Source organism: Ranitomeya imitator, chromosome 4 (assembly GCF_032444005.1).
Source record: "Ranitomeya imitator isolate aRanImi1 chromosome 4, aRanImi1.pri, whole genome shotgun sequence".
Lineage (NCBI taxonomy): Eukaryota > Metazoa > Chordata > Amphibia > Anura > Dendrobatidae > Ranitomeya > Ranitomeya imitator.
In genome coordinates, this window is record NC_091285.1 from 648,059,381 (window position 1) to 648,083,005 (window position 23,625).

Here is a 23,625-nt window from a genome sequence, read left to right on the forward strand (position 1 = left end):
CTAAGTCCTTGTCTGCGCACACTGAGCATGCCCAGGGCAAGATCTCCCGTTGGAGATCGAGGGTCATGTGCTCAGACTCTGCAGCGCATTCTATTGGTCCTCTTGGCAGGTCTTGGAAGGGCAAAGTTTCTGTGGCCGCTTCCTGTCCTGCAGCTATATAAACTGCGCATGACCGCACGGCCATGCGCTAGTGTACAACTTTATACGTGTGTTTGTTGTGAGTGCAAGTCGTCCTTTAAATACCCCTACCCTACTGTATGATTGTTCGCGTATGGTGTATGGCTGCTATCTAGCGCCCGACTTAACACTCAACGTGTCACACACGTGTCAGCGTCCTCTGCTGTGACCGCCAGTGCGGCGCCACGCGCCTGTGTGCGCTTCCTGACCCATGTCTGGGTACTTAGTGGTGCCTGCCAGCACGGCACAGTTTGCACTTCGGTGCCTCTATTGTATATACTTTTCACACCCAGTTGTGGTGTAGTGCCAGCAAGGGTCTAATCGGACTACTATCCCTGTTGGGGTCTAGTTCGCTGACCACTTGCTCGCGCTCTATGTGCGGTACCGCGATCCTGTGACGCAACAGGATCGCTTTCTTCACGCTGGGTGAGGTTTAACCCACGCGTGTATACTTATGAGTACCGCCATATCGTCTGTCATGTCCTAGCAGCAGGTTTCACCTGCACGGTGGACCCCGGACTGCGAACGCATCCATTACATCTCTCTTGGTGCGTTCCGCCAGTCCTAACATTACACTAGCGCCAGGGTCTGGCTAGTGATGACAGACATACAGCAATCTCTGCGGCATATCCAGCAGCTGGAGGGTAGGTTGGCGGCTCTCGAGAGCGCGACCTCAGCTGTGGATGTTACTGCAGTAGCTGTACAGGCTGCCAGCGTGGCTGCAGCTACTATGTCCATTGCCACCCCTGTTCCGACATTATCTCACCTCCCGCTGCCAGAAAAATTTTCTGGTGATAGCAAGTTTTGTAGGGGATTTGTGAGTCAGTGCTCTATTCATCTCGAGCTCCTGGCTACACGTTTTCCCACAGAGCGGGCTAAGGTGAGATTTATTTTGTCTCTATTGTCGGACAGGGCGTTGGAATGGGCTACGCCGCTGTGGGAGCGTGGCGATCATGTGGTGCAGAGTGCTCCGCTGTTTCTGAGCGCTCTGAAACAGGTCTTTTTAGGACCTCAAGTCACCCATGATACTGCGCTCCAATTGCTGGCATTAACTCAGGGTGAGTCCTTGGTCAGTCATTTTGCCGTCCAATTCCGCACCTTAGCATCTGAGCTGAGGTCGGATAAAGCTCTTATCCCCATATTTTGGAGGGGCTTGGCTGACCACGTAAAGGACGCTCTGGCCACTAGGGAGATTCCTGCCACACTGGAGGAGTTAATAACTGTCTCCACTCGAATTGACCTCCGTTTTAACGAGCGGAGGTTAGAGCGAGCCCAGTGTAGGCAGAGGTTTCGGCTGGCTCCTACTTTTGCCAAACCTCTTGAATTTCCAGTCCTGGTTCCTGAGTCACATGAGGCCAGGGAGGTGTCACAAGCAGGATCTAAGTCCCGGACCGCTTGTGCACTCAGGGTCTGTCATGTTTGCCAGCAGTCAGGACATCTAGCCACCAGATGTCCTCAGCGGTCGAGGAAACGTCAGCGTCTAGTGGTAGTTGGTGGAGGTACACTAGACACGGCGACGTTTGCCTCTAAGTTGTCCTTTAAGGGGACAATTACTATTGGCTCATTTTCCCACTCGGTAGAGCTCTGCGTGGATTCTGGGGCGGAGGGCAACTTTATGTCTTCTGCCTTCGCCCAACGTCACGCAATACCCTTGGTTATGCTTGCTCAACCAGTAACGGTGCGAGTGGTGAATGGGTCGACATTGCCCTCACAGATAACACACCAGACCATCCCTTTTACTCTGTCCATGTCGCCATCTCATCAGGAGATAATTTCTCTGCTCGTCATTCCGGAAGGAATTGATGAGATCATGTTGGGAATACCTTGGCTACGGTAACACTCTCCTCATATCGAGTGGTCCTCAGGCAGAATTCTGGGTTGGGGTGAATCTTGTGGGGGTAGGTGTCAGAGGGAGTGCGTTCAGGTTGCTACTACTGAGGTATCCGCAGATCTATCCTCTCTCCCCAAGCAGTATTGGTCATATGCAGACGTATTCTCCAAAAAGGCGGCGGAGACCCTTCCGCCCCATCGCCCCTATGACTGTCCTATTGACCTCTTGCCTGGTGCTGAGCCTCCCCGGGGTCGAGTCTATCCGCTATCTCTCCCGGAGACGGAGGCAATGTCACAGTACATACAGGAAAATCTGGCAAGAGGGTTCATCAGGAAGTCAGTGTCACCTGCTGGGGCAGGATTCTTTTTCGTGCAGAAGAAGAGTCGGGAATTGCGTCCATGCATAGACTACAGGGGTCTTAACGCCATCACCGTTAAGAATAAATACCCTTTGCCTTTGATATCTGAACTGTTCGATAGGCTTCGGGGAGCAAGGGTATTTACTAAATTAGATCTGCGGGGTGCTTACAACCTGATTCGCATCCGTGAGGGGGACGAATGGAAGACGGCTTTTAACACCAGGGATGGGCACTATGAATATCTGGTGATGCCCTTTGGGCTCTGTAATGCCCCAGCCGTTTTCCAAGACTTTGTGAACGATATCTTCCGGGATATGCTTTCCACCTCGGTCGTAGTCTATCTGGATGATATTCTCATCTACTCTCCAGATATTGACTCCCATCGGAGAGATGTTTGCAAAGTCTTCGACCTCCTACGGGCAAACTCCCTCTATGCCAAGTTGGAGAAGTGCATGTTTGAGCAGGAGTCCTTACCTTTCCTAGGCTACATCATCTCAGCCCAGGGATTGGCTATGGATCCTGCCAAACTACAGGCTGTGATGGACTGGCAGGAACCTCATTCTCTTAAAGCGGTGCAGCGCTTTATGGGGTTCATCAATTATTATCGCCAGTTCATCCTGCATTTCTCAACTTTGGTAGCTCCCTTGGTTGCCCTCACCAAGAAGGGGGCAAATCCTAAATTGTGGTCTGAGGAGGTCTCCAAGGCCTTTATCTCTATAAAGTCACACTTCGCTAGCGCTCCCATACTTCATCGCCCCAATGTTGATAAGCCATTTATCATGGAGGTGGATGCCTCTTCTGTTGGTGCTGGAGCAGTCCTCTTCCAAAAGGATGCTCAAGGTCGGAAGCATCCTTGCTTCTTTTTCTCCAAGACCTTCGCACCAGCAGAGAGGAATTATTCCATCGGGGACAGGGAGTTGCTAGCCATGAAGTTGGCTTTCTCGGAGTGGAGACATCTCTTGGAGGGAGCACGTTTTCCCTTCCAAGTCTTCACAGATCACAAAAATTTGGTGTATCTGCAGACAGCTCAGCGGTTGAATTCTCGCCAGGCCAGATGGTCCTTGTTCTTCTCCCGGTTTCATTTCACCCTCCATTTCCTTTCTGGGGAGAAGAACATTCGGGCCGATGCTCTCTCTCGCTCCGTTGTGTCATCTGCGGAGGAGGAGGAGGAGCCTCGGCTTATTGTCCCCACCGAGAGTTTGAGAACCGTGGCCCCGGTTTCGCTGGAGTCTGTGCCCCCGGGCAAGACTTTTGTTCCATCTAGTTTGCGGCTGGAGGTTCTCTCTTGGGCGCACTCGTCCAGGGTGGGTGGACATTTTGGTACTAAAAGGACATCTGAGTTACTGGCGAGGACATACTGGTGGCCGCATATGGCTCGTGATGTCGCGGAGTACGTTCGGGCGTGTGTCTCTTGCGCCAGGAACAAGACTCCTCGGCAACGACCAGCTGGTTTGCTTTACCCTCTGCCCGTGGCTGACAGGCCCTGGGAGATGGTCGGGATGGACTTGGTGGTGGGCTTACCCAAGTCTCGTAATTGCACCATTATCTGGGTGATCACCGACCATTTCTCCAAAATGGTGCATTTGGTGCCTCTTCCACGGCTACCATCTGCACGGGCGTTGGCTGTCTTGTTTATCAAGCATATCTTTCGCTTACACGGTATGCCAGACAAAATTGTTAGTGACCGGGGTCCCCAGTTTGCGTCTCGATTCTGGAGGGAGCTATGTCGTTTACTCAGTATTGAGTTAAATCTCTCTTCGGCATATCATCCCGAGACGAATGGGTTGGTAGAAAGGGCCAACCAGACCTGGTCACATATCTGCGACATTTTGTTTCTGCCAGACAGGATGACTGGGCATCCTTGCTACCGTGGGCAGAGTTTGCACTTAACAATGCCGTAGCCGACTCCACCGGTCAGACTCCATTCCTCTTAAATTACGGCCAGCATCCGCGTGTTCCAGTGCCCATGCCTGTGTCTTCCGCTGATCCCAGGGTGGCAGACTGGGCTGTGGAGGCACGGGACATTTGGGATCGCACGCAGGATGCCATTCGGGCCTCCAAGGAGAGAATGAGGTCCTCCGCCGATGTTCATCGGCGCCCTGCTCCGACTTTTGTCCCTGGCGACTTGGTGTGGCTCTCCGCCCGTAACATCAGGCTGCGAGTTGAGTCCACTAAGTTTGCTCCTCGCTACTTGGGTCCCTTCAAGGTTCTCGAACAGGTTAATCCTGTGGTCTACCGCCTGGCTCTTCCTCCACGCTTGGGTATCACCGACACCTTTCATGTGTCCCTCTTGAAACCCGTATACATGTCCCGGTTTTCCGAGTCATCTGCCGGGACATCGGGTTCGTCTACGGACGATTACGAGGTGAACGCTATTTTGGGGTGTAAGGTGGTACGCGGCAAAAAGTTCTATCTGGTGGATTGGAAGGGTTATGGTCCAGAGAACTTGTCATGGGAGCCTGCTGAAAACATTCGGGCCCCACAGCTCATTGCTGCCTTCGAACGTAGCGAGGCTCAAGGAGGGGGGGGCCCTAGGAAGGGGGGTAATGTTAGGAGTCGAGTTTCCTCTGCTGCACAGGGGGAATCTCGATCCGTCTCCGCTGCGGTCTCCCATTCTCCTCCAGCCGCAGTGGAGCCTGCTCAGCAGGGACGTCGATCCCAGCGTCTCGCTCAGTCTGACTCTGTGAGAAGAGTTACTGCTGCTTCTCCAGCTTCTGCCTTTAAAGCCAATACTGGTCAGCAGCGAGTGGACTTCTCTGGGACTAAGTCCTTGTCTGCGCACACTGAGCATGCCCAGGGCAAGATCTCCCGTTGGAGATCGAGGGTCATGTGCTCAGACTCTGCAGCGCATTCTATTGGTCCTCTTGGCAGGTCTTGGAAGGGCAAAGTTTCTGTGGCCGCTTCCTGTCCTGCAGCTATATAAACTGCGCATGACCGCACGGCCATGCGCTAGTGTACAACTTTATACGTGTGTTTGTTGTGAGTGCAAGTCGTCCTTTAAATACCCCTACCCTACTGTATGATTGTTCGCGTATGGTGTATGGCTGCTATCTAGCGCCCGACTTAACACTCAACGTGTCACACACGTGTCAGCGTCCTCTGCTGTGACCGCCAGTGCGGCGCCACGCGCCTGTGTGCGCTTCCTGACCCATGTCTGGGTACTTAGTGGTGCCTGCCAGCACGGCACAGTTTGCACTTCGGTGCCTCTATTGTATATACTTTTCACACCCAGTTGTGGTGTAGTGCCAGCAAGGGTCTAATCGGACTACTATCCCTGTTGGGGTCTAGTTCGCTGACCACTTGCTCGCGCTCTATGTGCGGTACCGCGATCCTGTGACGCAACAGGATCGCTTTCTTCACGCTGGGTGAGGTTTAACCCACGCGTGTATACTTATGAGTACCGCCATATCGTCTGTCATGTCCTAGCAGCAGGTTTCACCTGCACGGTGGACCCCGGACTGCGAACGCATCCATTACATCTCTCTTGGTGCGTTCCGCCAGTCCTAACACCGCGTTTGACAACGCATGCGTCTTTTCGATGCTTGCTTTTGGTGCAGAAATGCAACATGTAGTAATTTCTAGAGGCGTTTTTTTTCCGCAAAAAAAGTATGCATTCGATTGCGTCAAAAAAACGTATTGCTGTCTTTGTAAACGCATGCGTTTTTAAGCACATGCGTTTGGTTGTGTTTTTAAACGCATGTGTTTCAATAGAGAAAAACAAGTCTAGACACTGATAAGCCACCCCCCACCATCAAGGTGATAAAGGGATCCAAACCCTAACCCTAACCCTAAGTCTAGACACTGATAAGCCACCCCCCACCTTCAAGGTGATAAAGGGATCCAAACCCTAACCCTAACCCTAGCCCTAACCCTAACCCTAGCCATAACCCTAACCCTACCCCTAACCCTAACCCTAGCCATAACCCTAACCCTACCCCTAACCCTAACCCTAACCCTAGCCATAACCCTAACCCTACCCCTAACCCTAACCCTAGCCATAACCCTGACCCTACCCCTAACCCTAACCCTAGCCCTAACCCTAGCCCTAACCATAATGGGAAAATGGAAATAAATACAATTTTTTAATTTTTTAATTTTTCCCTAACTAAAGAGTTGATAAAGGGGGTTTGATTTCTATTTATAGTGGGTTTTCTAGTTGATTTTTATGATTGGCAGCTGTCACACACTAAAAGACGCTTTTTATTCCAAAACATATTTTTTGCGTTACCACATTTTGAGAGCTAGAATTTTTCCATATTTTGGTCCACAGAGTCATGTCACATGCCCTCTGTAGTCCCATTGGCGGTGTCTGGATCTTGATTTTTCTCTTGTGAAATTTCTCATCATGCGTACCAAAAGCGCAAACGCAGGAAAAAATTCATGTAAACGTGTACAAACGCGGCATTTTTTTTAACCGCATGCAGCAACGCATGCTTCTAAAAAATGCAGCGTTTGTACACGTTTACATGCATTATTTCACCACCTGCGGATGCGTTTTAAACGCTGCATTTTTAAACGCAAATGTGAAACTAGCCTAAGGCTGGTTGGAGAGCTGATTTGTTGGAGATCCCCTGAGACAGCTAATTAACCTGCAGGAAAACTACCAAGACTTCATAATGAAGAGCCATCAAGATGATCTGCTGGAGATCTATGGTCATGGCCTGGAGACCCACCAAGATGATCTAATGGAGAGCCACAAAGACTATCTTCAGGAGAACCATAAATATGAACTAATGTAGAATCACCAAGATGATCTAATGGAGATACACCAACACTGCCTTCTGGAGAGCCACCAAGATGACGTGCCGGAGAGCGACAAAAACTATCTGTTCGAGACTCACCATGAAGATCTCCGGGAGAGTTTATGGACATGGCTCGCTGGACAGCCACTGAGATTATCTAATGGAGAGCTACAAAGGCTGCCTGCTGAAGAACCACTGAGGCAGCCTGCAGAGGAGACTGAAAGTCTGAGCCCTTGACATCAAGGAGGATAAGCTGGCACCTAGACTCAATGGAGTGCATGTTCTGTACTGAGCACCTTCCTTTGTGTTAGATAAACTTTTTAGTGCATGGATTTAGATAGTCAAAAGTGTTGTTGCTGTGGCGAGAGAATGGAAGCATAAAGGTGATGTTACTGGAGGTGAGGATATCTGGTCTCTACAGCAAGTTGCCACAAACTCGGAGACTCGCAAGATAATTGTTTGCACAACAATGCAGTATTTATGAAGGCTCTGCTGGATCTGCAGACTGATTTTCAAGCCAAGCTTCCTGTATTACTGCATCAGTTGACAGTGACAATAATTTTTACCAGGGGCCGACATGCCATTGGTGCAACCGTATAAAGGCCCAAGAGCTAAGGGGGCACTGTTGTTGCCTCCAAAGCAGACGGGATTGTGCCCTATTGTAACAACCTTGGAATTTGGTTGTTACAGTGGTATTGCCTTCCTCATGGGGAGGGTGATGCCATGCCTTGAAGCAAGGAAGATCCCCTTAACAGGTAACATGTACACACAACACTGTTCTGACTCAAGGCAATAAAGGGGAGCTCTAGACCCGGTTTAAGGGTAGCTTCTCAATATATTCTGGGTGGAGGAAGAGTTAGTAGGCAGTTTGAGTGAGGAGTGGAGAAATCTGTGAGGAGAGATGAAACTGTGCAGAGGGAGAAGGAGCAAAGGAGAAGAGAGAAAGAAACTGGAAGGGAGCTGCGATTGGGCTCCCTCCAGGATCAAGTGCAAGAAATCGGAGGCTGGAATTCCGAGGTTGTGGGGGTAACAGTATGCCCCACAGCAGAAACTGGCGGACAGGAGATTCCAAGTCTACTGTCCACCATTACACCCAAAGGCACAGCAGCAGATAGAGCCCAGAGTCACCACGACAAGGGACACCTGTAAAAAGGCGCGAGTTGCCTGCCATGCGGGTAATATCCACCTAAAAAGACAGAAAGAGAAAGAGAGGACCTTGTATGATGCCTAGCGTAGCTAGGGACTTAGAACACAGTGCAGAAAAGAAGTCTTCCAACCCCACCTGGCTAGGGGGATTCCGAATCGCTTCCAGGCTGCCCGGATTCCAAAGATCACCTGTGACTTGTACCCTGGACTGTACCTGAATTCTACCAGTAAAAGGTAAAGAGACTGCAACCTTGTGTCCTCCAATTCTTTCCTGCACTTCACCACCTATCATCCTTTCTAACTACACCGGGAGCCCTGGGGACTAAGCTCTACCTGTGGGGAGCTGTACCATGTAAGCTGCAATGCCATCATCTCCAGTGGACCCCTTATGCAGCGTTGGCCATTCCTGGCCGATTACCACAGGTGGCGTCATGAACACTACTACATTAGACTTTATTTCCCATTTCCGTTAATCCCCTTTTACTGGACGCCCAAGGCCACGGACCGGGTCACTGCCACTGTGACCACAGCTTTAAGAACCCAACCAGCCCGGTACCGAGTACCCCACAGTCCTAGCGGGAGCTCCACTATGATGAGCTATTGGATTACAAAGGGACAATACATATTGTTCTTGCACTTGGGCCCCCTTCTGTCTGTGCCCACCCCTGATTTTCCCCATGTCTATTATTGCGTCACTTCAAGAGACAACAGTGACTGATGTTTAGCATATTCTCAGATACAGCATGCAGACTGCTAAAATGTACCTGGAGCTTGACCAAGATTTTATTTTCACCCAAGAATTTCTCCTATTCGACACAGTGTTCTGTGTGAAGTACGTGATCAGATGTACGCAGCAGGGCATCTCAATGCCAGATCAGATATGGCTAATAGCATTTCAGGAGGTGTGAAAGGCCCCAGCCTAGGGAAATGTTGGGATTACATATGAGATGCCCACCTCATGCTGCCAAGATCAAATGTGTATTTCCCTGACCTTATAAAACTACATTCCCTTCAATTAAATGGAACAATAAATATTCGTAGCATGTCTAATGCTCTTGGCACTACCCTGGCATTACAGTGTAGTGTTTGCTCTATGTCAAGTTTATGGTACGTAGAATAGCATAAACTAATCCACAGGCGCATGGCAAGTCTTATGAAAACCATCTTGTTGGCTTTTCTTGTTTATTATTCTATCGCTTGTTCCCTTGTGGATTCCATCTTAGTAGCACAGCTATCAGAGGTGCAGAGGTAGCAGTCACAACCAGGTCCTGATTCTTCAGAACACCTCTCTGCCAGTAAGAAGACATCAGCATAATGCTAGATGGGGGATCCGTTTACAAGTATACCACTTTGGCTATTCCTTTGTCTCTTTTGGACAAATTAGAAGAACCATCTATGATTATGTAAAGTACTCCGCAAGGGTTGTTCCTAGTGGAGAAAAAAAATTATTTAGACTGAAGTATTTTATTAGCCTTCTATTAATTGTACTGACCCAGATTCTCACCAAGCCTAAAGATCTAGAAGCTAGGTTCTCAAGCTGTGGAACTTGCACGCAGTGGGTACTTATGTCTGTAGGGGTTACAGGCACAGTTCTCATTCTGCAATTTTGCTTTCAAAATATTTTATTGAATTTTGAACTTTAATCAGGGGGGGGGATAGATTAGGAAGGGGAGGGAGGGAGGGGGTGGGGTAAGGAGATAGGGGAAAAACAAACCCCCTAACATTAGGGGGGATAACAGATCTTACAGTTGAAATGTATGAAACATAATGAAACAGGAACTATGTACACTAATACCATCTGTAAACGTCACATTGCGTAATTCTTAATAGAATATAGATTGAGTCAACGGAAGTACAAAGATCAGGAATACCTTTATATGATTAATGAATGGAGCATGAACATGTCTAATACTTCATGTGATTGGGGTAGGGAATAGCTGATCCCATCTGGACCATTTTTTTGCAAATTTTGCACATTGGTTGTTTGCTATTGCAAAGTGGAACTCGTGTGATCTATGTAGGGAGATTCTTGAAATAATGTCTTTCATTGATGGTATTTGTTGACTTTTCCAAAGGGATGCAATATAATTTTTTGCCACTAAACATATGTGAATTACCAATAGTTTCGAGTTGTGATCGAGCTGATCGAGTCCAAGAGACAGCAGAGCATTTTGAGGCTGCAAAGCAAAGGGAGCATTGGTGAGTTTGCTAATCAATTCTCTAGAAATTTTCTTCCAGAGAGGGTTTATTGTTGGGCAACTCCAGAAGATATGCATCATGTCACCTCTTTGGCCGCATCCTCTCCAACATTGGGCAGAGTTTATAGAGTCCATATGTGCTAATCTGCTGGGGGTGTAGTACCATCGTGAAAATTACTTTAAAATGGGTCTCTTGGAGAGTCATAGAGAGGGTGGATTGGTAAGAGGTATTAATAGCTTCCTCCCATTCTTCAGTTTTGTATGTGTCCTTTAGGTCTTGTTCCCACTTAATCATTGGGGGGCTTTTAGAAAGATTGAAATCTGAGTTAAAGTTGTTATAGATAAATTTATGGCTCCAAAATATATAGTGTCCGACGTTATTTAGTAGTTTGATAGATGACTCTGATAGTTTGGGTCTGTCTCCTATGAAAGACCCTATATTTTTTTTAAGGATCAGGAACTCGAAGAAGGAAGATGGGTGGATTTCATATTTGCTTTTTAGGGTTTGAAAGTTTATAAATGTCTCCCCTGTGTATATGTCTCCAATTTTCTTTATTTTTGAATCTGCCCATAATTTAGGGAGGGTTTGGTTGATTATGGAGTAAACCAAGGAGATGGGAAAGTCATTTAAGATAACCGAATGTTTTAAACCTTTTTTCTGATAGGATAGTTTCTTCCAGGCTATCGCCACCGCTTGAAAGAGAGGATGCGATACTGAGTCTGGAAGGTTATTAAATATTGTTTTATGAATGATTAGTTTCGGGTGGCAGTTATTGTTTAATGCCGTCTCTAGGTCTATCCATACCGGCGGGGTTGTGTCTTGCAGCCAGTGAATACTCTGCTTTATTAATAGGGTGTAATAATGAGCTTTGAGGTTTGGGATATTAATCCCTCCATTAATTTTTCTTTTGTAAAGAGTTTGGGTAGCAGTTCTTGGTTTTTTTGAGTTCCAAATGAAATCTTTAATCTGTGTCTGTAGATGGGTGAGACTGATATCTGGAAATGGGAGGGGTATACATCTAAGAATGTAGAGGAGTTTCGGTAGGATAAATAATCCCATTGTGAGGGTTCTACCCCACCATGATAATGTGTTGTCTCTATGGGCTAAGTTTTCTTTGTTTAATATCTCCCTTAAAAGATTAATATTTGATTTTATTGTCCCCTTCATTGTTTTGTTTATTAGAATGCCTAAATATGTGAATTCCTTTTCGCACCAATTCAAGAGGGTAGAGTTCTTTATGATTTGGGTTTGGTCTTTGTCTAGGCCCATGGGTAGTATATTAGACTTGGCTTCATTTATTTTGAAGTTTGAAAGTGCGGAGAACCTTTCAATACTTAGTAACACCTCGGGGATTGAAATTTCTGGGTTGGACAGGGTTAATATGATATCGTCTGCGAAGAGTGTAATTTTATGGTGTCTAGTGTGTGTGGAGATACCTGAAATTTTATTGTTAGATCTTATCATTTCGGCCAAGGGCTCTATGGCTAAGTTAAACAGGATGGGTGAAAGAGGGCAACCCTGTCTGGTACCGTTTTGGATACAGAAGGGATCTGAGATTTGGCAATTGCAGCAGACGCTAGCCTTAGGTTCAGAGTATAAGGCCATGATATATGATATTATGTATTCGTCAAATCCAAATTTAGCTAAGCTCTCTCTCAGAAAGTCCCAGTTGACTCTGTCAAAGGCCTTCTCGGCGTCTAGCGACAGTAGGGTTAGAGGTATCTTATTTTTTCTGGCCCAGCTCATAATGTCGATGATTCTCCTGGTTGAGTCTGCCGGTTGCCTTCCTTTCACAAATCCCCTCTGATCATTTTGTATAAGTCTTGGAATGACTAGGCTAATCCTGTCCGCTAGAATTTTTGAGTAAATTTTGACGTCAACATTTATCAAGGAGATGGGTCTAAAGTTCTCCATAGCCTCAGGGTCTCCTTTGGGTTTAGGGATCACCGGTACCGTAGCCATCAACATTTCCGAAGGGAAGGAACCACCTTGGAAAATAAAATTAAAGGTTTCAGCTAGGTGTGGTGAGAGATTATTTGAAAAAGCCTTGTAATAGGCATTTGTGAACCCATTGGGGCCAGGGGATTTGTGAAGACCAAACTCTTTGATGACATTCTCTATTTCATCCGGAGTGACTGGGGCCTTAAGGGCGGTGAGCTCTTCTAGTGTTAGGGTAGGGAGATTTATTTGTGACAGAAATGCTTTGATTTTGTCAATTTTTCCTAATTTATCTATGGGATCGTTTTGTTTGGGATTAATGTTGTATAGTTTAGAGTAGAATAATGCAAACTCGTTTGCTATTTCCTTTGGGTGTGAAATTTTACCCGTCCCATCCAGCCTGTTGATTCTATTTATTCTATTGTTGATTCTTTTCTTTTTAATTTTGTTGGCCATGTATTTAGTTGGTTTATTTTGGGAGGTGTAAAATCTATAGTTGGACATTTTTACTATATCATCGTATGGCGAGAACAATACCTCTCTCAGTTCCGTTCTTAATTTAGATAGTTCTGTTTGAGTATTTTGGGAGGGTGTGGTAATTTTCCGTATTTTATTTTCTATTGCCCGAATTTTATTTGATAGGTTTTGAATCTTTTCCCTATACTCTTTTTTTTCTTTAGAAGCTATTCCCATCAGCACTCCTCTAATTACTGCCTTATGAGCGCACCAGTTGTTGCATGGGTTTGTCATTTCTGATTTGTTATCTTTAAAATAATTATTTATGGCATTTTGGATTATTGTTTTGTTTACTGGATTATGCAGGGTTTTGGCACTACACCTCCAGAGTCTGGCGTTTAGAAGAGGGGGACCCATTATAATTTTCCCGATGACTGGGGCATGGTCAGAGATTGTCCTATCCCCAATTGAGATTTCTTTAACTTTGGTCAAGGAATAGATATTAGTAACAATCAGGTCAATTCTCGAGGCCGTCTGGTGTGCATCCGAGAAATGTGTGTACTCTCTGGAGTTTGCATTTAGACATCTGAAATTGTCAAACATCTCGTTTTTGTCCAACCAGACATTAAGGCAATCCGCGGCAGGCCTATTTTTAGAAGAAGTATCTAGTCTGTTGTCAGGGGTAATATTAAAGTCACCCAGTAAAAGCAAACTTCCTCTCCTAACTTCTTCAATTTTTTTCATGACCTTATTCAAAAAATGGGATTTGACCTATGTTTGGCACGTAGATGTTGGCGATTGTACACTCTTGGTCATTAATTTTGCATGTTAATATGTGAAAGCGGCCTTTTTTGTCCTTATATTCTCCCAAAGCCTCAAAAGGAGTGGAACTCTCTATTATTGTTAGTACCCCTGCTCTTTTCTCTGTGTTGCATGCCTCAAATATGTGTGGAAATTTATGGTGAGTGAAGTATGGATGATTACCTTCAAGAAACTTAGATTCCTGGATGCAAATGATGTTGGCCTTGGACTCGATCAGCTCCCTCCAGAGGGCGTGTCTTTTCCTCGGGTTGTTAAGACCCCTGACATTGTATGAAATTACATTCAGCTCCATTATTTTTTGTGTGCAAAGTGACTGAAAGAAAACAGTGGTAAGGTTGCTTAGAACAGTAGGCAGATATAGATAATAACAACTGTACAAAAATTCAGTATTTGACGATATTGTCTTTTTCCTGCAAAAGAAGAAATGGTTAACCGTGTGTAGTAACGCAAAAACTTATGTTCAGGTAGACCCAAAGAGGTACTACCACTAGGGTTGAGCGAAACGGGTCGAACATTTTCAAAAGTCGCCGACTTTTGGCTAAGTCGGGGTTTCATGAAACCCGATCCGACCCCTGTGCGGGGTCGGCCATGCGGTACGCGACTTTCGCGCCAAAGTCGCGTTTCAATGACGCGAAAAGCGCCATTTCTCAGCCAATGAAGGTAAACGCAGAGTGTGGGCAGCGTGATGACATAGGTCCTGGTCCCCACCATCTTAGAGAAGGGCATTGCAGTGATTGGCTTGCTGTCTGCGACGTCACAGGGGCTATAAAGAGGCGTTCCCGCCGACCGCCATCTTACTGCTGCTGATCTGAGCTTAGGGAGAGGTTGCTGCCGCTTTGTCAGAAGCAGGGATAGCGTTAGGCAGGGTCCATTAACCACAAAACCGCTTGTGCTGCAGCGATTTGCACTGTCCAACACCACCCTCGGTGTGCAGGGACAGTGGAAGTTTTTTTTTTTTTTTTTTTCCCCTCAGCGCTGTAGCTCATTGGGCTGCCCTAGAAGGCTCCCTGATAGCTGCATTGCTGTGTGTACGCCGCTGTGCAAACCAACTGCTTTTTTCAAAGCACAAATCCTCTTGTTCCTTCCTTTCTGCACAGCTATCTTTTTTGTTTGTCCACACTTTTTATTTCATTTGTGCATCAGTCCACTCCTTATTGCTGCCTGCCATACCTGGCTGAGATTACTGCAGGCAGGGAGATAGTAGCTGCCTGCCATACCTGGCTGAGATTACTGCAGGCAGGGAGATAGTAATTGTAGGACATTCCCTGTTTTTTTTTTTTTTTTTTTTTTGGTGGGAGATTAAGATTGGCAATTTGGCATTTCTGCTAGAGTGCCATCCCTGTGTGTGCCATCTCTCTCACATAGTGGGCCATAGAAAGCCTTTTCATTTTTCTGTATTTTTTTTTGTGGGGTGTATAAATTCTCCCTGATAAAAATACAGTGGGAGATTAATATTGGCCTTTGGGCTTGTGTGCCAGTCCTGAGTGTGCCATCTCTCTCACAAATAGTGGGCCATAGAAAGCCTATTTTATTTTTTTTGGGGTTTTATAAATTCTCCCTGAAAAAAAGGGAGATTAATATTGGCCTCTGGGCTTGTGTGCCAGTCCTGAGCGTGCCATCTGTGCCAGCCCTAGGCGTGCCATCTCTCTCACAAATAGTGGGCCATAGAAAGCCTATTTATTTTTTTTTTTGGTTTTATAAATTCTCCCTGAAAAAAAGGGAGATTAATATTGGCCTCTGGGCTTGTGTGCCAGTCCTGAGCGTGCCATCTGTGCCAGCCCTGAGCGTGCCATCTCTCTCACAAATAGTGGGCCATAGAAAGCCTATTTAATTTTTTTTTTTGTTTTATAAATTTTCCCTGAAAAAAGGGAGATTAATATTGGCCTCTGGGCTTGTGTGCCAGTTGTGAGCGTGCCATCTGTGCCAGTCCTGAGCGTGCCATCTCTCTCACAAATAGTGGGCCATAGAAAGCCTATTTAAATATTTTTTTGGTTTTATAAATTCTCCCAGAAAAAAAGGGAGATTAATATTGGCCTCTGGGCTTGTGTGCCAGTCCTGAGCGTGCCATCTGTGCCAGCCCTGAGCGTGCCATCTCTCTCACAAATAGTGGGCCATAGAAAGCCTATTTAATTTTTTTTTTTGTTTTATCAATTTTCCCTGAAAAAAGGGAGATTAATATTGGCCTCTGGGCTTGTGTGCCAGTTGTGAGCGTGCCATCTGTGCCAGTCCTGAGCGTGCCATCTCTCTCACAAATAGTGGGCCATAGAAAGCCTATTTAAATATTTTTTTGGTTTTATAAATTCTCCCAGAAAAAAAGGGAGATTAATATTGGCCTCTGGGCTTCTGTGCCAGTCCTGAGCGTGCCATCTGTGCCAGTCCTGAGCGTCCCATCTCTCTCACAAATAGTGGGCCATAGAAAGCCTATTTTATTTTTTTTTTGGGTTTTAGAAATTCTCCCTGAAAAAAGGGAGATTAATATTGGCCTCTGGGCTTGTGTGCCAGTTGTGAGCGTGCCATCTGTGCCAGTCCTGAGCGTGCCATCTCTCTCACAAATAGTGGGCCATAGAAAGCCTATTTAAATATTTTTTTGGTTTTATAAATTCTCCCAGAAAAAAAGGGAGATTAATATTGGCCTCTGGGCTTCTGTGCCAGTCCTGAGCGTGCCATCTGTGCCAGTCCTGAGCGTCCCATCTCTCTCACAAATAGTGGGCCATAGAAAGCCTATTTTATTTTTTTTTTGGGTTTTAGAAATTCTCCCTGAAAAAAGGGAGATTAATATTGGCCTCTGGGCTTGTGTGCCAGTTGTGAGCGTGCCATCTGTGCCAGTCCTGAGCGTGCCATCTCTCTCACAAATAGTGGGCCATAGAAAGCCTATTTAAATATTTTTTTGGTTTTATAAATTCTCCCAGAAAAAAAGGGAGATTAATATTGGCCTCTGGGCTTCTGTGCCAGTCCTGAGCGTGCCATCTGTGCCAGTCCTGAGCGTCCCATCTCTCTCACAAATAGTGGGCCATAGAAAGCCTATTTTATTTTTTTTGGGGGTTTTATAAATTCTCCCTGAAAAAAAGGGAGATTAATATTGGCCTCTGGGCTTGTGTGCCAGTCCTGAGCGTGCCATCTGTGCCAGCCCTGAGCGTGCCATCTCTCTCACAAATAGTGGGCCATAGAAAGCCTATTTAATTTTTTTTTTTGTTTTATAAATTTTCCCTGAAAAAAGGGAGATTAATATTGGCCTCTGGGCTTGTGTGCCAGTTGTGAGCGTGCCATCTGTGCCAGTCCTGAGCGTGCCATCTCTCTCACAAATAGTGGGCCATAGAAAGCCTATTTAAATATTTTTTTGGTTTTATAAATTCTCCCAGAAAAAAAGGGAGATTAATATTGGCCTCTGGGCTTCTGTGCCAGTCCTGAGCGTGCCATCTGTGCCAGTCCTGAGCGTCCCATCTCTCTCACAAATAGTGGGCCATAGAAAGCCTATTTTATTTTTTTTTTGGGTTTTAGAAATTCTCCCTGGAAAAAAAAAGGGAGATTAATATTGCCCTTTGGGCTTGTGTGCCAGTACTAAGCGTTCCATCTCTCTCTCTCTCTCAGTCAGTGGGCCATAGAACGCCTATTTTTGGTTTTATTTGTTTTCTAAATTCTCCCTGAAAAAATCATTTTATTTTATTTGGTTTCTAAATTCTTCCTGATAAAATCATATTTTTTTTATTATTTTTATTTCTAAAGTCTCCCTGAAAAAAAAAAAAAAAAAACAACCAAAAAAACAGTGGGAGATTAATATTGGCCTTTCTGCTTGTGTGCCAGTCTTGACTCCTGGGTGTGCCATCTCTCTCTCTCTCTCTCTCTCTCTCTCTCTCTCTCTCTCCAATTGTGGTCCATAGAAAGCCTATATTTTTTTTCCTTGATTTGGGTTCTAAAATCTACCAGAGAAAATAACTACATCAATCATTGGTAGAAAAATATTGGCCTCTGGGTTTGTGTGCCACTCCTGACTCCTGTGTGCGTCATCTCTCAGTCAGTGGGCCATAGAACGCCTATTTTTGGTTTTATTTGTTTTCTAAATTCTCCCTGAAAAAATCATTTTATTTTATTTGGTTTCTAAATTCTTCCTGATAAAATCATATTTTTTTTATTATTTTTTTTTCTAAAGTCTCCCTGAAAAAAAAAAAAAAAAACAGTGGGAGATTAATATTGGCCTTTCTGCTTGTGTGCCAGTCTTGACTCCTGGGTGCGTCATCTCTCAGTCAGTGGGCCATAGAACGCCTATTTTTGGTTTTATTTGTTTTATAAATTCTCCCTGAAAAAATCATTTTATTTTATTTGGTTTCTAAATTCTTCCTGATAAAATCATATTTTTTTTATTATTTTTTTTTCTAAAGTCTCCCTGAAAAAAAAAAAAAAAAAACAACCAAAAAAAACAGTGGGAGATTAATATTGGCCTTTCTGCTTGTGTGCCAGTCTTGACTCCTGGGTGTGCCATCTCTCTCTCTCTCTCTCTCTCTCTCTCTCTCTCTCTCTCTCCAATTGTGGTCCATAGAAAGCCTATATTTTTTTTCCTTGATTTGGGTTCTAAAATCTACCAGAGAAAATAACTACATCAATCATTGGTAGAAAAATATTGGCCTCTGGGTTTGTGTGCCACTCCTGACTCCTGTGTGCGTCATCTCTCAGTCAGTGGGCCATAGAACGCCTATTTTTGTTTTTATTTGTTTTATAAATTCTCCCTGAAAAAATCATTTTATTTTATTTGGTTTCTAAATTCTTCCTGATAAAATCATATTTTTTTTATTATTTTTTTTTCTAAAGTCTCCCTGAAAAAAAAAAAAAAAAAAAAAAAAAAAAAAAACAGTGGGAGATTAATATTGGCCTTTCTGCTTGTGTGCCAGTCTTGACTCCTGGGTGTGCCATCTCTCTCTCTCTCTCTCTCCAATTGTGGTCCATAGAAAGCCTACATTTTTTTTCCTTGATTTGGGTTCCAAAATCTACCAGAGAAAATAACTCCATCAATCATTGGTAGAAAAATATTGGCCTCTGGGCTTGTGTGCCACTCCTGATTCCTGTGTGCGTCATCTCTCACTCAGTGGCCCATAGAAAGCATATAGTTTGTTACATTTGTTTTCTAAATTCTCCCTGCAAAAATCTATTTTTTTTTTTTGGGGGGGTTTCTAAAGTGTTCCTGAAAAAAAAAAAAATAAAAAAAAAATAATAGTGTGACATTAATATTAACATTTGTGCTTCAGTGACAGTCCTGCGTGTGGGGCATCTCTCTAATTTGCAGCCACCAAAAAAAGAGTGTGTAACATTGGGCCTGATTTTCGCTGTGGTCTCACCAACCTGTAAAGGGGTAGCTAAATCATACTGAAGTTATAGCTCACCGTGTAAGTTGTGTGACTGCAACAAATAACGTTAGTTTGGTTACGTTTTTAAAACAATGAGGAAGTCTAGTGGAAGAGGTCGTGGCCGGGGGCGTTCATTGTCAGCTGGTAATGAGGGTAGTGGTAGTGGTGGAGCATCAGGTGGTCGTGGGGGAAAAAATATTGCACCTAAGTCTGGAGCTGTGGAGCCAGGTTCGTCGTCCGGCTACACAAGGCCTCGAACGCTCCCTTTTCTGGGATTAGGAAAACCGCTTTTAAAGCCGGAGCAGCAAGAGCAAGTTTTGGCTTATCTTGCTGACTCAGCCTCTAGCTCTTTTGCCTCATCTCGTGAAACTGGTAAAAGTAAAAGCAGCGCGTCGTTAGTGGATGTTCACGGTCAGGGACAAGTCACTTCCTTGTCCTCTTCAGCAAAAACAACAACAGAGAAGAATGCAGCAGGCGACACAACGGGTTACTCCATGGAGCTCTTTACACATACCGTCCCTGGCTTAGAAAGTGAAGCAGTTAACAGTCCATGCCCATTACAAATTGAATCTGACATGGAGTGCACTGACGCACAGCCACAGCCAGACTACTATGCTGGTCCTTTGACTCAGACCACAACATTGCCCTCGCAGGGTGCTGATCAAGAATCAGACCCTGATGAGACTATGTTGCCCCATCACGAACGCTATACCACCGAACGACACGGTGACACAGACGAAGTTGCGCAGGAGGTACAAGAAGAGTTATTAGATGACCCAGTTCTTGACCCCGATTGGCAGCCATTGGGGGAACAGGGTGCAGGCGGCAGCAGTTCTGAAGCAGAGGAGGAGGAGGGGCCGCAGCAGGCATCAACATCGCCACAGGTTCCATCTGCCGGGCCCGTATCTTGCCCAAAACGCGTGGCAAAGCCAAAACCTGGTGGAGGACAGCGTGGCCATCCGGTTAAAGCTCAGTCTGCAATGCCTGAAAAGGTATCCGATGCTAGAAAGAGTGCAGTCTGGCATTTTTTTAAACAACATCCAATTGATCAGCGCAAAGTCATCTGTCAAAAATGTTCTACTTCCTTAAGCAGAGGTCAGAATCTGAAAAGTCTCAATACTAGTTGCATGCATAGACATTTAACCACCATGCATTTGAAAGCTTGGACTAACTACCAAACGTCCCTTAAGGTTGTTGCACCCTCGGCCAATGAAGCTAGTCATCAACGCAACATCCCTTCCGGCAGTGTAGGACCACCATTTAGCGCACCACCTGCTGTATCTGTGCAGGTATCTTTGCCAGGCCAAAGCAGTCAGGGTCAGGGAATCACCAGTTTCGTAGTAGGAAACACTGCATCTAGGGCACCGGCGGCAACAATACCATCTCCCACCGTCTCTCAGTCTGCCATGTCCACCGGCACCCCCGCTAGTTCCACGATCTCCAGCTCTCCAGTCCAGCTCACCCTACATGAGACTATGGTTAGAAAAAGGAAATACTTAGCCTCGCATCCGCGTACACAGGGTTTGAACGCCCACATAGCTAGACTAATCTCGTTAGAGATGATGCCCTACCGGTTAGTTGAAAGCGAAGCTTTCAAAGACCTGATGGACTACGCTGTACCACGCTACGAGCTACCCAGTCGACACTTTTTTTCCAGAAAAGCCATCCCAGCCCTCCACCAGCATGTTAAAGAGCGCATCGTCCATGCACTCAGGCAATCTGTGAGCACAAAGGTGCACCTGACAACAGATGCATGGACCAGTAGGCATGGCCAGGGACGTTACGTGTCCATCACGGCACACTGGGTAAATGTGGTGGATTCAGGGTCCACAGGGGACAGCAAGTTTGGGACAGTTCTGCCTAGCCCACGGTCTAGTAAACAGTTGTCTGTAGCCGTTCGCACCCCCTCCTCCTCCTCCTCCTCGTCCTCCTGCAGAAGCAAGAGCTCGTCCACAGACCGCAGTCGCACAAACACTCCATCCGCACCTGCCACTGTTGCACACCAGGTCTCCCATTATGGGGCAGCTACTGGCATACGTCAGCAGGCTGTATTGGCTATGAAGTGTTTGGGCGACAATAGACACACCGCGGAAGTTCTGTCCGAGTTCTTGCAGCAAGAAACGCAGTCGTGGCTGGGCACTGTAGATCTTGAGGCAGGCAAGGTAGTGAGTGATAACGGAAGGAATTTCATGGCTGCCATCTCCCTTTCCCAACTGAAACACATTCCTTGCCTGGCTCACACCTTAAACCTGGTGGTGCAGTGCTTCCTGAAAAGTTATCCGGGGTTATCCGACCTGCTCCTCAAAGTGCGTGGACTTTGCGCACATATCCGCCGTTCGCCTGTACACTCCAGCCGTATGCAGACCTATCAGCGTTCTTTGAACCTTCCCCAGCATCGCCTAATCATAGACGTTGCAACAAGGTGGAACTCAACACTGCACATGCTTCAGAGACTGTGCGAACAGAGGCGGGCTGTTATGTTTTTGTGGGAGGATACACATACACGGGCAGGCAGTAGGATGGCAGACATGGAGTTGTCAGGTGTGCAGTGGTCGAAGATTCAAGACATGTGTCAAGTCCTTCAGTGTTTTGAGGAATGCACACGGCTGGTTAGTGCAGACAACGCCATAATAAGCATGAGCATCCCCCTAATGCGTCTGCTGATGCAAAGTTTGACGCACATAAAGGATCAGGCGTCTGCACCAGAGGAAGAGGAAAGCCTTGATGACAGTCAGCGATTGTCTGGTCAGGGCAGTGTACATGACGAGGTACCGGGCGAAGAGGAGGTGGAGGATGAGGAGGATGATGGGGATGAGTATATTTTTAATGAGGAAGCTTTCCCGGGGGCACGGGAAATTGGTGGCGTGGCAAGGCCGGGTTCTGGTTTTTTGAGGGACACAAGTGACGTAGATTTGCCTGCAACTGCCCCTCAACCAAGCACAACCGCAGATTTGACAACGGGAACTTTGGCCCACATGGCGGATTATGCCTTGCGTATCCTCAAAAGGGACACACGCATTACAAAAATGATGAACGATGACGATTACTGGTTGGCCTGCCTCCTTGATCCTCGCTATAAAGGCAAATTGCAAAATATTATGCCACATGAGAACTTGGAACTAATATTAGCAACAAAACAATCAACTCTTGTTGACCGTTTGCTTCTGGCATTCCCTGCACACAGCGCCCGTGATCGTTCTCACACGAGCTCCAGGGGCCAGCAGACCAGAGGTGTTAGAGGGGCAGAAATCAGAAGTGGCGTTGGACAGAGGGGTTTTCTGACCAGGTTGTGGAGTGATTTTTCTATGACCGCAGACAGGACAGGTACTGCAGCATCAATTCAAAGTGACAGGAGACAACATTTGTCCAGTATGGTTACAAACTATTTTTCATCCCTTATCGACGTTCTCCCTCAACCGTCATTCCCATTTGATTACTGGGCATCCAAATTAGACACCTGGCCAGAATTGGCAGAATATGCATTGCAGGAGCTTGCTTGCCCGGCAGCTAGTGTCCTATCAGAAAGAGTATTCAGTGCTGCAGGTTCAATACTAACAGAAAAAAGGACTCGTCTGGCTACCCAAAATGTAGATGATCTAACCTTCATTAAAATGAACCACAACTGGATTTCAAAATCTTTTGCCCCACCCTGCCCGGCTGACACCTAGCTTTCCTATGAAAAGGTCTTGCCTGTGGACTATTCTGAATGACTTTTCCAATCTTGTAATTTTCTTCACCTGATTGTCCAGCATACGACATGTTTCCACCTCACGAAATGGCCAAACTCCCCACACGGGGCCGTGCTATCGCCACTTTGCGCTTGGACCCTTGAGAGTGCTGTTTGTCTGAAGAGGTGGGTGTGGCCGCTTTTGGTCGACGGCACTGCCACTGGGTCCCTCATAGTACAATAAAGTGTCTCTGGCGGTGGTGGTGCGCACCCAACGTCAGACACACCGTTGTAATATGAGGGGCCCTGTGCCTGTACCGCCGGCCACAAGACAGTTCCCCCCCCCAGCTCAAACAGTGCTCTACCACTAGCAAAATTATCTCTCACAGCTTCACCAATGTGTAGTCTAGCCGCTGACATCCTTCAATGCCTGGCACTGACAATACCATTGTTTTGACATTTTTGTTATGTTAGGCCTTCGAAGCCTGTCTGCGGTCCCTTCTTTCTACAACTACTACACTGACCAGGCCACTGCTGGCCGTGTTACCCTGGAACCAATTTAAAAGTGCCTACAGTCAGCCCAATTTTGTTATGTTAGGCCTTCGAAGACTGTCTGCCGTCACTCCTTCCACTAGACTTCCACTGACCATACACTGCTGCCCATGTACCCCTGGAACCAATTTAAAGTGCCTACAGCCAGCCCAATTTTGTTATGTTAGGCCTTCGAAGCCTGTCTGCGGTCACTCCTTCCACTAGACTTCCACTGACCAGACCACTGCTGCCCGTGTACCCCTGGAACCAATTTAAAATTGCCTACAGCCATGTGTTATTATTTTAGGCCTTCGATGCCTGTCTGCGGTCACTCCTTCCACTAGGCCTCCACTGACCACACCACTGCTGTCCGTGTACCCCTGGAACCAATTTAAAATTGCCTACAGCCAGCCCAATTTTTT